This window comes from Gossypium hirsutum, chromosome A06 (genome assembly GCF_007990345.1).
Source record: "Gossypium hirsutum isolate 1008001.06 chromosome A06, Gossypium_hirsutum_v2.1, whole genome shotgun sequence".
Classification (NCBI taxonomy): domain Eukaryota; kingdom Viridiplantae; phylum Streptophyta; class Magnoliopsida; order Malvales; family Malvaceae; genus Gossypium; species Gossypium hirsutum.
This window is the reverse complement of record NC_053429.1, coordinates 43094442-43110030: the sequence shown is the minus strand read 5'-3', so window position 1 is coordinate 43110030 and position 15589 is coordinate 43094442.

Genomic DNA, 15589 nt, shown 5'->3' with positions numbered 1-15589 from the left:
CTAATTTAACTCCTAGTAAATATTTTATAAATAATATTTAAATAAAGCAATGAAAATATATATTAAAATAAAATAATTTAAAATTTTAAAAATTTGTATGTCAAATTATTATTTCCATGCCCAAATTTTATTTGACTTCATATTTTCATTTGTTCTAGCAAAGATTTAAACCATGGGCTAGGTAGAACTCAAGCTAACAACTAAAAACATGCATGAATCTCATGGAACAACATCAACATACCTTAGTCTAATGAACCACCATAGCCGATTTTCTCCAAGCTCTTTCCCTTCTTTTTCTTTCTTCTATTCAGTCAAGTTGAACAACATGAGAACTTTTTTCTTTTTTTTTTCTTCAAGTCACGGCAATGGGGGAACAACCACACACATTTTTTTTTGTTTCTCCTCCTACTAACACTAATATTTTATTGCCCATGTTCTTTATTTTATTATTCCTAACATAAAGCATTAACCCAACATGTTTATGACATGTTTTAGCCATAACATTTTGTCCACCCTCATGCTCATGGCCGGCCACTACTAATTAGGGGGGAAATTGACATGCAAGTCCACCCTTTTGATTACATGCACTAATAGATCCATATAGATTAACCTATCATATTTCAAAAGTGTCACACATAAGTCCTATTAACTAAATTCACATGCAATTAACTAAATCGAAGCTTTAAACTTTCACACATTCATATTCACATATTTTAGACAATAAATATCATATTTAAATAATTTGGTGACTCGGTTTAGCGGTCCCAAAACCGCTTTCCGACTAGGGTCACATTAGGGCTGTCACAACTCTCCCCCACTTAAGAAATTTTTGTCCCCGAAAATCTTACCGGCAAATAGGTTTGGGTATCGTTCACTCATAGAGTTCTCGGTTTCCCAAGTAGCTACTTCGATTCCGTGTTTGAGCCATAACACCTTTAGAAACGGAACCCTTTTGTTTCACAACTTTTTCACTTCACGAGCTAGGATACGAATCGGTTCTTCTTCATAACTCAAGTCAGATTGACTTTCAACCTCTGATGGACTAATTATGTGCGAAGGATCAGATCTGTAACGTCGAGGCATCGAAACATGGAAAACGTTGTGAATCCTTTCAAGTTCAGGGGGTAACAGCAACCTATATGCAACGGGACCAACTCGTTCGGAGATTTCATACGGCCCAATGAATCTCGGACTCAGTTTGCCCTTACGGCCAAATCTGAGTATCTTTTTCCAAGGTGAAACCTTAAGAAACACTTTGTCTCCTACCTGATACTCAATATCTCTTCGTTTTAAATCCGCGTACGACTTCTGACGATCGGATGCCGCCTTCAGACTTTCATGAATTATTCTTTACTTTCTGTTCAGCATCTTTGATTAAATCAACTCCGAAAATCTTACTTTCACAGAGCTCGGTCCAAAACAATGGTGTACGGCATTTACGACCGTACAAAGCCTCGTAAGGTGCCATCTTAATACTTGATTGAAAACTATTGTTGTAAGCGAATTCAATCAAAGGTAAATACCGTTCCCATGAACCACTAAACTCAAGGATGCAACATCTTAACATATCCTCGAGTATCTGAATTATCCGCTCGGATTGACCATCGGTTTGGTGATGAAAAGCGGTGCTAAAATGCAACTTGGTACCCAAAGCTTCTTGCAATTTCTTCCAAAATCGCAAGGTGAATCTCGGATCTCTATCTGACACAATAGAAATGGGTACCCCGTGTAATCTCACAATCTGTGAAACATACAACTCAGCTAGTTTATCCAATGAAAAATCCGTGCGTACGGGGATAAAGTGAGCCGACTTAGTCAGTCTATCAACAACAACCCAAATCGCATCTTTCTTACTTGCCGACACTGGCAACCTAGATACAAAATCCATCGTGACTCGATCCCATTTCCATTAAGGTATCATGATCGGCTGAAGTAAACCCGTAGGCACTTGATGTTCCGCCTTCACTTGCTGACATACTAAGCACTTCGAAACAAAATCAGAAATGTCTCGTTTCATACCATGCCACCAAAACTGACGTCTCAGATCGTTGTACATTTTCGTACTCCCCGGGTGAATCGACATTCGGCTACTATGAGCTTCGTTTAGAATCATCGAAATAAGTTCTGAATTTCTTGGAACACACAAATGACTTCTGAACCTCAGACAATCGTCGTCATCAATTTGAAACTCTGATTCTCTATCCGAAACACATTCAGCCCGTTTTGCAACCAATTCATCATCGACTTTCTGAGCTTCACGAATTTGATGAAACAACAATGGTCTAGCCTTTAATTCTGCTACTAACACATTGTCGGATAGAACAGACAAGTGTACATTCATCGCTCGTAAAGCAAACAGTGATTTACGACTCAAAGCATCCGCAACCACATTAGCCTTCCCCGGGTGATAGTCAATGACAAGCTCATAATCTTTTAACAACTCAAGCCAACGTCTTTGTCGCAGATTCAAGTCTCTTTGAGTCATCAAATATTTGAGACTTTTGTGATCCGAATATATATGGCACTTCTCACCAAATAAGTAATGTCGCCATATTTTCATAGCGAATACGATGGCAGCCAGTTCGAGATCATGGGTTGGGTAATTTTTCTCATGTGGCTTCAGTTGCCTCGACGCATAAGCTACAACTCGACCTTCTTGCATCAATACACAACCCAACCCAAGTAAGGATGCATCACTGTAAATGACGAACTCTGTAAAGCCCCCACGCCCGAAACCGTCGCCGGAGTCGAGCTTGAGGAGTTACCGAACATAATTTATCAAATTAAGAACTTCAAATCTTTTGTTTCTACATTCATAGGTTTCTAGCTACTCGCATCACAGTTACAAGAAAAATCATATCTTGAGTTACAAAACTCGAAATCAAGATCCGAAAATTTTCCCTGAATCTAGACTCATATATTTATTTACTAATTTTTTTCTAGAATTTTTTGTTGGGCCAATTAGTATAGTTTATTAATTAAAGTATCCCCTGTTTCAGGGTTCGACTGCTCTGACCTCTGTGTATTACGAATCAGATATATCTCTATAAAAAATTTCAATGACTATGAGGTTTGTTTCTATTAAAATTATACTCAATAAGGAATCTTTAAATATAAATAAAAACTTCTAATTATTTTAGTAAAGTTTATTATGAATTTTTAAAGTCAGAACAGGGGATCCAGAAATCACTCTGGCCCTGTTTCGCAAAAGTTTAAATATCTCATAAAATATAATTTATATTCCTGTTTTGTTCAATCCATATGAAAATAGACTCATTAAGCTTAAATTTCATAACTTACTCATCATTTAGTTATATTTATACTATTTTTAGTGATTTTTCAAATTCATGTCATTGCTGCAGCAATATTCTGTTTTAAGGCAAGTTTCATCTTTCCATGAATTTTTATGAACTAGATAACCTGTTAAACTTGCATGATATCAAACATGATCTAAATTAGCCATCACCATGACTTATCAATATCAAACATTTTCTCAACCAAACATGGCCATATCATAAAATTATTTACACAAAATAGGTATATTGCTATACATGCCATACTTAAGTAGTTGTACAAGCCATTTACCAAGATAAAAGTCCTTTGGATAGTGTGATCGAACTTTCGACCCGTCCCGATTCCCGAGTTGGCTTGTTCAAAACTACAGTGAATGAAAAGGAAGGAGTAAGCATAAATGCTTAGTAAGTTCATATGTAAATAACAAGTAACATAACAATACAAATATACCAAACAACTTTAGCATGGTACCACCAAAACATATATCACATCTTTAAACATCATTCATCATCTTACCACCTTATCGTTGTTGTATCTATTTTCAACCCGAGGGTTAAGAACATACCTGTCCAAAGTGTCCATTTCACAACACCTACCCAAAACGTCACTTATATCTTAAGTGCTCTTCCATTAAACTAGAAATTTCACCCGTTGAACACATCGGAATATAACTCGGATACATGGATAATTTGCACATAAGTGCCTCATATGTAATCAGGAAATCATGTAACCCGCCCCTAAGTGAACTTGGACTCAACTCAACGAGCTCGGATGCCTAGTTACATTTCACGAACTCGGACTCAACTCAACGAGTTCAGACATTCGCATCCATAAGTGAACTCGGACTCAACTCAACGAGTTCGGATGCTCAACCATCCTAGTGACATGTCACTTGTATCCTAATCTATTCCTAAGGTTCAAACGGGCTTTTTCACTCGATCTCACATTTGCCGTCTTCCATGGAATATCGGAACCGATACTCGGTAGCAATTCATATTTATCAAGTAGTAAACATAATTTGCATATTACTCAATATTACCACAAAGCATAATATTTCACGATAAAAAAAATCAGCATATCATATAATTAACATCAATAACTTAAAAATAACAATTATGCTACATTATTTACACATGAACTTGCCTCGTATGCGAAAATGGCTACTTTTACCATTTCGTCCACAACTTGGTATTTTCCCCATTTTAGCCCGAATTTTAGTTTTCCTTGCTCTATCATTTAAAGTATAGTCTAATTAGGACTCACATTATTCAAATTGACCCAAAATCATATTTTGGAAAAATTACAATTTTGCACCTAAACTTTTGCATATTTACACTTTTGCCCCAAAGCTCGTAAATTAAACTTCAGCCTATTTTCTTATGATTTATGACATTCCGATCATTTTTCCCTTCTATGGAAACGTCAAATTCTCACTCTAACATGTACTTATGACTATTAGGTATTTTACCGATTAAGCCCTTTTGCTAGTTTTCGCTTAAAACTGAGTAGTACAAGTTGTCTAACATAATTTAAAACCTCATATTCTATCATAAAACACAAAAATACACAAATTTCACCTATGGATATTTTTCCAAATATGAACCCTAGGTTGAATTATTGCTAGCATAAGCTTAATCGAGCTATCGGACTCCAAAAACGTAAAAATCATTAAAAACGAGGCTAGAACGGACTTACAATCGAGCTTGGAAGCTTGAAAAACCATAGCCATGGTTTCTCCTTGCTATATTCGGCCATGGGGTAGAAGATGAGCAAAATTGGCTTTTAATTTTGTATTTTAATTCATTTTACCCCTAAATGACCAAAATGCCCTTACTACTAAACTTTCCAAAAATTCCATCAATGTCCAATTTTTATCCATAGACTTAGAAATTGGTAAAATATCTATTTAAGACCTCCTAATTAATATTTCCAAGCAATTTCATACTAGAAACTTCTAGAATGCAAGTTTTACAAATTATTCGATTTAGTCCCTAATTTCAATTTAAGCACTTTATGCATAAAATTTCTTCATGAAATTTTCACACAATCATGCAATCATATCATAGACCTCAAAATAATCATAAAATAATTATTTCTATCTCAGATTTTGTGGTCACGAAACCACTATTCCGACTAGGCCCAAAATCAGGATATTACAAACTCCTTGCCTGATTCGGGCTGCACTAGTACTGGAGCTTCCGTCAAATGAGTTTTCAATTGATCGAAACTTTTCTGACACTTTTTTGTCCATTCAAACTTAACATCTTTCTGAAGTAGTTTCGTCATTGGTGTGGCTATCATCGAGAAACCTTTTACAAACCGTCGGTAGTAACCGGCAAGTCCCAAAAAGCTCCGAACCTCAGTAATATTTCTCGGAGGCTTCCAGTTAAGTATGACCGAAATTTTGTTCGGATCAACTCGAATACCCGATGCAGACACCACATGAACCAAGAAGCTAACCTCTCTTAACCAGAACTCACATTTACTGAACTTAGCATATAACTGCTTATCCCGTAAAATTTGCAACACTAATCCCAGGTGTTCAGCATGATCGATTTCATTTCTCGAATAGACCAAAATATCATCGATAAACACAACTAAAAATCGATCCAAATACGGTCTGAAGATCCGATTCATCAAATCCATAAATACCGCGGGGGCATTAGTGAGCCCAAACGGCATCACTAAGAATTCGTAGTGGCCGTATCTCGTTCTGAAAGCAGTTTTGGGTATATCCGAATCTCGAATTCGCAACTAATAATAACCCGATCTCAAATCTATCTTTTAAAACACCGAGGCTCCCTTTAGTTGATCAAACAAATCATCAATACGCGGTAACGGATATTTATTCTTTATTGTCACTTTATTCAGCTGACGATAGTCGATGCACAACCTCATGGTTCCGTCCTTCTTTTTCACAAACAATACTGGCGCACCCCAAGGTGAGAAACTAGGTCGAGCGAAACCTCTATCCGTCAACTCTTGCAACTGAGCTTTCAACTCTTTTAACTCGGTTGGTGCCATACGATACGGAGCTATCAAAATCGGTGTAGTCCCAGGTACGAGCTCAATACCAAACTCTACCTCCCGAATAGGTGGTAAACCCGGTAATTCTTCGGGAAAAACATCCGGGTATTCGCAGACCACTGGCACAGATTCAGGTTTCTTTTCGAACTCTTTGTCATCCAGTACATACGCAAGGTATGCTTCACACCCCTTTCTTACATATTTCTGAGCCAACAACGATGACATTACAGCTGGCAACCTATTCAAGTCAGTAGACTCAACTCGGATTATCTCGTTATTTACACACCTCAAATCGATGGTTTTTCTTTTGCAATTTACAATTGCATCATGTACGGTCAACCAATCCATACCGAGGATAGCATCAAATTCATCAAACGGTAAAAGCATCAAAACGGCCGGAAAACAGGAACCTCGGATTATTAGGGGACATTTCTTGCACACTTTGTCGACAAGCACGTAATGACCCAAGGGATTTGACACCCGAATTACGAACTCAGTAGACTCAACAGGTAAAGTCTTACTGGTTGCTAAGGTTTCATATATATAAGAATGAGTAGAACCAGGGTCAATCAAAGCAATCACATTAGTATCTAAGAGAGTGAAAGTACCGGTAATAACATCAGGCGAAGAATCATCCTCGCGTGCACGTATAGCATAAGCTCTAGCAGGCGCACGAGCCTCAGATCTGGTTGTAGCATCTCTAGATCCTCTCTGACCGCCACTAGCATTGCCCGTATTTCTAGATGGTCTACCCCGAGCAGTAGTAGCACCAGGTTTCCCACTCTGATTTACGTTCTGTTCAGACAATCTCGGGCAATCTTTAATAAAGTGGTCAGCTGATCCGCACTTGTAACAGGAGCGGTCATGGAATCTACAACTCCTCGAATGCCATTTACCACAATACTGACACTCCGTTCTGTCTCGACGATCATATCCAACACTGGCGACCGAAGTGACTCGTCCACTCACAGGGGGTTGATCACGATCTCGTCTAGAAAAACCCGAAGTGTCTCTAGATCGGCCTAAATCATCTCTAAATTTCTTCGATGACTGTTGAAAGGGCCTCCCCGAAGACCTCTTATGAAACTCCTTTGCTCCCACATCAGCTTTTCTTTTCTCCATGCTGAGCTCCTCGGCTTTGCAAGCTTGCTCGACAAGTACCACAAATTCTCGGATTTCCAAAATACCAACATACAGCTTTATATCATCATTTAGTCCATCTTCGAAATGTTTACACATCACAGCTTCAGAAGAAATGCATTCTCGTGCGTACCGGCTAAGCCTCAGAAATTTTTGTTCATAGTCGGTAACCGACATGGAACCTTGTTTAAGTTCAAGAAATTCCTTCCATTTTTGCTCCATGAATCTCTGATTGATATACTTTTTCCGAAACTCGGTTTGGAAAAACTCCCAAGTTACTTGCTCTCTGGGCACAACAGAAGTCAACGTATTTCACCAATAGAAGGCAGAATCATGTAGCAAGGAGATAGTACACTTTAGGCACTCATCGGGTGTGCAAGATAGCTCATCGAGTACCCGAATAGTGTTGTCCAACCAAAATTCAGCTTGCTCGGCATCATCGCTGTCCGTAGCTTTAAATTCAGTAGCCCCGTGTTTTCAGATTTTGTCAACTGGGGGCTTATTTGACCTTATTTGGTCAGTTGCCAGAGGTATGGTAGGTGCGGGGGTGGTATTAGTCGGGAATGGAGGTTGTGGAACAGCCGTATTAGTTCGAATGTATTGGTTGAACCAATCATTCATCACGCTATAAAAAGCTTGTCTAGCTTCATCATTCGGATTACTAGCAATAGGTTGAGAGTCTGCCGGCGCTGTCCCTTGTGCGGGAGCAGGCGCTACACTCTCAAGATCATCAGCTACCGCTCGGTTGGGATCGGGATCCATTACTATAAATAAACACATTTTCAATTGTCAGAAATCACCACACTATTAAATAATCACATAATGGCATGTATAGCTAGACCCAAACGTATTACGGTAGTCCTAGAATCGACTAAACCGTAGCTCTGATACCAATAAAATTGTAACGCCCCGAGCCCGAGACCGTTGCCGGAGTCGAACACGAGGTGTTAACAGACTTTTTCATTATAAAACACAGTTCATTTAAAAATTCCAGACAAGCTGGCTAACTGCGTCACTGTCACTTTAAAAATCATATCTCGAGTTCCAAAACTCTAAAACAAGTTCCATAAATTTTTCCTGAAACTAGACTCATATGTCCATATACAAATTTTTTTCTAGAATTTTTGGTTGGGCCAATTAGTACAGTTTATTAGTTAAAGTCTCCCCTGTGATGGGGTTCGACTACTCTGACCTTCATGCATTACGACTTAGATATCTTCCTGTACAGGGCTTCAATACTTATGCCGTTTGTTTCTAAAGAAACTAGACTCGAAAATGAATCTGTTCATATAGGGCATGACTTCTAATTATCTCTGGTTAATTTCTAGTGAATTTCCAAATTCAGAACAGGGGATCCAGAAATAGCTCTTGCCCTGTTTCACGAAAACTTAAACATCTCATAAACTACGGCTCATATGATCGTTTCGTTACTTTCATATGAAAATGGGTTTATCAAGGTTCGATTACATAATTTATTAATTATTTAATTCTATTCCTACTATTTTTAGTGATTTTTCATATTCACATCACTGCTGCTGTCGGTATCTGTTTTTAAGGTAGACGTTACCTATTTCATAATTTCCATGATTTAACTAGCCCTTTAACATACATAGCACAAAAATATGATCGTGATTAACCATTCCAATGGCTAATCATTGCCAAGCCTTTCCACACCTCTTAATAACCATATATATACAAAATGATTATAACGCTATGCTCAAAATATATAAGCCATTTTCGCATGGCTATCCAAATATATACAATACCAAAGTACTTGACTACCAACAAAAGGGTAGTCCTATACATGCCATTTTCAGAGTTCATCTAAATGAGTACCAAAAGGGCTTTGATAGTGTGGATGACTTCGACTCTGACACTCCCGAGTCCGATAGCTGACGAACCAAAATCTATAAAACAAAGAATCAAAGAAACGGAATAAGCATTTAATGCTTAGTAAGTTTTGAGTAATGATATCATGCACAACTGAAGTATAGCATTCATACGACTAAACGAATAATTTCATATACACATATTCTCACAATCATACCTACTTCACATTTTCAACCCTTATATTCATACATAAGGAATCAACTTGACTAAAAGCCGGAAGTTTGTTAATCGATTGAGCGAATACTATTTAAAAGGAATCAATTATTTCAATGCACATACGAAACATACCTCATCGTTGGGATTTTACGAGCGTATTAATTGAAATTATTACAGCAAGATCGCTTATTCCCAAACCCAAGTATCTTCGGGATTTAGCCGGATATAACCACTCGCACAAGGCCTTCGGGTCTTAGCCCGGATATGGTCACTAGCATAAATGCCTTCGGGACTTAGCCCGTGTATAGTCGCTAGCACAAATGCCTTCGGGTCTTAGCCCGGATATAGCAACTCGCACAAATGCCTTCGGATCTTAGTCCGGATATAGTCACTAGCATAAAAGCCTTCGGGACTTAGCCTGGATATCATTCGAATAACCATGCACATATATCAATAAATCATGACACATCCATATTTCATTTTCATTACCAAAGCTCAAACACAAGACACTTATCACACTTACTAATTTCGGCTCAATAGCCACATACAAACAACATGATTTAGTTTGCTTTATGATATGATCTCTATGCACATACGGCTACCCATCATACGTATAGACTAATTAACTCAACATATAATTCAAGTAGAATCATTATATAACCGTATATTTGTTATGATTATACGTCATGACTTGATCAAATCGTAAACTAAGTTTCATTACTCGAAAACTTGCCTCGGATGTTGTCGAACGATTTCAACGGCTATTCGATCACTTTTTCCTTCCCTTTATCGGATTTAGTTCCCCTTTGCTCTTGAGCTTAATTTAACAAATAAATTGATTTAATCATTTGAACATCAAAAAGAGAAACTCAAGGTACTTAACCCATATATACATTAGACATTAGAGTCATATATATATGAAATCATGAATCAACTCAACATATTAGCCCACACTCTCTTTTAGCCGATTATCTAAGCCAAGATAAAAGCATCAATATGCTTGCCTCTAACCGAATACATGCAACACCAATCTACCTCATGTGGCTGAATATGCATGTCTATGTTGAGGCCGATTATATGCTTAATACTTCCTACAAATATGGTTACTTGTATTGACTACATACCATTTTGTTTCAAGTTCAAAACTCAGCTAATACACATATATACACTAGTAATCAAGTACTAACATTTGCACTTCACCTTACTACCAATTTCTCATGTACTTCCTACCATGGCCGAATGCATCAAGACACCATACCAATTCAATTTTGGTCATGGGTTAAACAAAGAACTTAATGTCTAACTCAAAAATGCTAAAAAGAAAATCCAAGAGTCATCAATCACCATCACATGTATCATTACAAAGCTTCACACTTAGCATGCAAACGACATCAACACAAGTCCACCTTAGCCGAAACTTAACTCATCTTCATGCCTCATCACCACAACATCAAACACCAACCAAGAAGACAACACCCATGGCCCAATATCATCTCCATCTCATAGCAAAGATTTAAACCATGGGCTAGGTAGAACTCAAGCTAACAACTAAAAACATGCATGAATCTCATGGAACAACATCAACATACCTTAGTCTAATGAACCACCATAGCCGATTTTCTCCAAGCTCTTTCCCTTCTTTTTCTTTCTTCTATTCGGCCAAGTTGAACAACATGAGAACTTTTTTCTTTTTTTTTCTTCAAGTCACGGCAATGGGGGAACAACCACACACATTTTTTTTTGTTTCTCCTCCTACTAACACTAATATTTTATTGCCCATGTTCTTTATTTTATTATTCCTAACATAAAGCATTAACCCAACATGTTTATGACATGTTTTAGCCATAACATTTTGTCCACCCTCATGCTCATGGCCGGCCACTACTAATTAGGGGGGAAATTGACATGCAAGTCCACCCTTTTGATTACATGCACTAATAGATCCTTATAGATTAACCTATCACATTTCAAAAGTGTCACACATAAGTCCTATTAACTAAATTCACATGCAATTAACTAAATCGAAGCTTTAAACTTTCACACATTCATATTCACATATTTTAGACAATAAATATCATATTTAAATAATTTGGTGACTCGGTTTAGCGGTCCCGAAACCGCTTTCCGACTAGGGTCACATTAGGGCTGTCACAACAATTAACTAAGCATAAAATCTTTCAAAACATCACAATACCACAGAATACCGAAATCCTTGCTAATAGTAATTTAAAGAAAGATAAAAACTTGACCGAGCTCCCGCAGCGCCATCTCGTTCAAGTTTGAGTACCACCTAAAATTTAATCATTAAAAAAATGAGTTTCAAACTTAGTGCATAAAAAAAGTTTGTTCAACTAAAGTTCACTTATAAAATAGTTCTGAATTCAAAGATTCGGTTTGGTGCAGAAGTAATTTCAGTTTAGATTCAGAGCAGATTAGTTACATATATATATATATATATGCAATTTCAGTTTCATATACGATACAAACCAGATTCAAATGCAATATTCCTACCCCCATCCGCTACACACCGTCTTTAGCCATCCCAACACACCGTTAAGGGCATTTAGTGCCCAACCAACACTGCACACCTTTAGAGTGTCCGTTTGACACTTTTACAGAGACGCAGCTTAGCTGTTGGACCGGAATGTGATAAAGCACTAGAATTAGATTTATACGCATTGTGTCTTAGCCACTAATTCAGAACAGATTACTTCCTTCTTCACAATATCCCAACCCATGCAAATGCAGAGCACAAATACCCATAGCATGTATTCAGTCGTTCTAAATTATTTCACAAATAGATAAGACAGTTCAACATCAAAATAAGTATCATAGTATACATACAACCATGCTGTTCGCATATCAGTTGTAACACCCCTTACCCGTATCCAAGGCCGAAACAGAGTATGAGGCATTACCAGACTCAACAATACACATAGACGAAAACTGGGACATAAAATTTCATTTAATTTAAAACTTTTCAAACACATGCATAACAAACAAAGCTAACTATATCATCACATCAAAACGTAGGACATGGCACAATTAATTAAACTTATAAACCATAATGGATAAGGACCACATCTCATGATCATATACGATAACTCAATGCAGACTGATACGTAAGGTCAAAATCATAATAAAAATACATATCACAAACCAACTTCCTATACATGCCACTCACTTGATATTTCTAATATTTGAATTAATTCTCCCAAAAATGATTTTGATAGTGTGATTTTGCCTCCGACGATCTCCAACCCCGAGCGGACCTGCCAATACTAAAAAAATGGAGAGGATGGGTAAGCTTTACGCTTAGTAAGTTCATATGAAAATAATAAGCAATTACTACCATGCTTTTCAAGATAAAACACTATAATTGTACAATTACATAGGTTCAGGACAGGCTGTTTTCTGGACAGTGTAAAAAAAAATCATATCTCGAGGTACAAAACTCGAAATCCAATTCCGTAAATTTTTCCTGAAACTAGACTCATATTTCTAATCACTAATGTTTTTCTAGAATTTTTGGTCGGGCCATTTAGTACAGTTTATTAGTTAAAGTCTCCCCTGTTTCAGGGTATGACTACTCTGACCCCTGTGCACTACGAACACAATTTCTCCCTGTACAGAATTGCAACGACCATGATGTTTGTTTCCCTTAAAAATAGACTCAATAAGGAATCCATCCATGTAAGGTATGACTCTTAATAATTTTTTTACAATTTATGGTGAATTTATAAAGTCAGAACAGGGGATCTCGAATTTATTCAGACCCTGTTTCACAAGAATTCAAATATCACACAATATAGAATTCTTTTGCTTCCCATGTTTCTTTCATGTGAAAATAGACTCATTAAGATTTATTTTCATATATCATTTGCATTTTTATTCAACTTCCACAATTTTTAGTGAATTTTCAAAGTCATGCAACTGCTGCTGTCCAACACTGTTTTACCACTAAAATTCATTCTTACATAATTCCACTTAATCCATTTTGTCTTATCGAAATTCACCCAATTATCGAGCACATTGCTCATAATTTTTCATAAACATATACCTACACTTATTCATCATATAATCATGTTCAATTTTATTTTTACTTAATCGATTTTCCCGTTGAACTCTTCGGAATAATAACTGATACTCAATTGCCTGCACATATTTTCACACTTGTAGCCAAAGCTATCTGGTACGCATAGTAGCCTGCACATAGTACTACACATGCGACCAATTATCCGGTACACGTAGTAGCCTGCACTTAGTACTTCACACGTGACCTAACCATCTGATACACGTAGTAGCCTACACTTAGTACTACACACGTGATCACAGTTTTCGGGTACGCATAGTAGCCTGCACTTAGTACTACACATGCAACCGCACAATAGATCATTCGTATCGTTTTTATTTCGAAGGTTCAATCGGGAAATTCCTCACTTTTCAAAATTTTACTAAATTGTCCGTAATCAATTTAAATTCATAATTTACATCAAATAACCATTTGATAGGCAGCCACATTTCATATGATATCAAAATATAATAACATAAAAAGAATCGATAGATTATTTATGTACGAATTTACTCGAAGTGTCAATCTCACTATCCATAGTACCAATTGTCCATTCATAGTATAATAAGACACAACTGAAATATCAAATCAACTTTTAAGAATTTACATAACATATATCACATATTTCATATATCACTTGTCATGTATCTTCATTTTCTTGCATTTCATGTAACATTCTTTCATGTCATATTTCCACATCATAAACACCATTCCATCAACTTTTCCAATATATTAAATCATAAAATATATGCAATAATAGTAAGAAATATAATTCAAACATAACATTGCATTATTATTATCATACGAACTTACCTCGATCCAGAAACAGCAATTTACCATTTTAGTCCATAACCTTGTATTTTCCCGATTTAAGCCCAAATTTTGATTTCCTTCATCTATAATATCACATTTAGCCTAATAATTAGCCACACTATTCATACAGGTCCAAAAATCATATTTTTAAAAATTTTCATTTTGACCCCTAAACTTTTGCATATTTGCACTTTTGCCCTAAGGTTCGGAAATTAAAATTAATCCTATTTTCTTATGTTTTATGACATGCTGATGATTTTTCCCTTCTATGGAAACATCAAATTCTCACTCTAACATGTACTTATGACTATTAGGTATTTTTACCGATTAAGCCCTTTTACTCATTTTCACTTAAAACCGAGTAGCACAAGTTGTCTAACATAATTTAAAACCTCATATTCTATCATAAAACACCAAAATACACAAATTTCACGTATGGGTATTTTTCCAAATATGAACCCTAGGTTGAATTATTGCTAGCATAAGCTAAATCAAGTTACCGGGACTCAAAAAACGTAAAAATCATTAAAAACAAGGCTAGAACGGACTTAAAATCGAGTTTGGAAGCTTGGAAACCCTAGCCATGGAGTCTCCCTTGGTATACACGTCCATGGTGAAGAAGATGAGCAAAATTGGCTTTTAATTTTGTATTTTAATTTATTTTACCCCTAAATGACCAAAATGCCCTTACTACTAAACTTTCCAAAAATTCCATTCATGTCCAATATTTGTCCATAAACTTAGAAATTGGTCAAATTTCTATTTAAGACCTCCTAATTAATATTTAAAAGCAATTTCATACTAGAAACTTCTAGAATGCAAGTTTTGCAACTTATTCAATTTAGTCCCTAACTTCAAATTAAGCATTTTATGCATAGAATTTCTTCACGAAATTTTCACACAATCATGCAATCATATCATAGACCTTAAAATAATCATAAAATAATTATTTCTATCTTGGATTTATGGTCACAAAACCACTATTCCGATTAGGCCCTAATTCGGGATATTACATCAGTCTTAGCGTATCAAACAGTTCTCATATAATCAAATTCAATCATCCATACATTGGGGAAGCCAGTATCAGTGTTAAGCAACATTTACAACCTCAAAAACAGGTTTTGGGCCCAATAACATTCCACGTGGTCTGGTCACATGCCCATGTCCTCTGCCCATGTGGTTCTAAAGCATAAACAG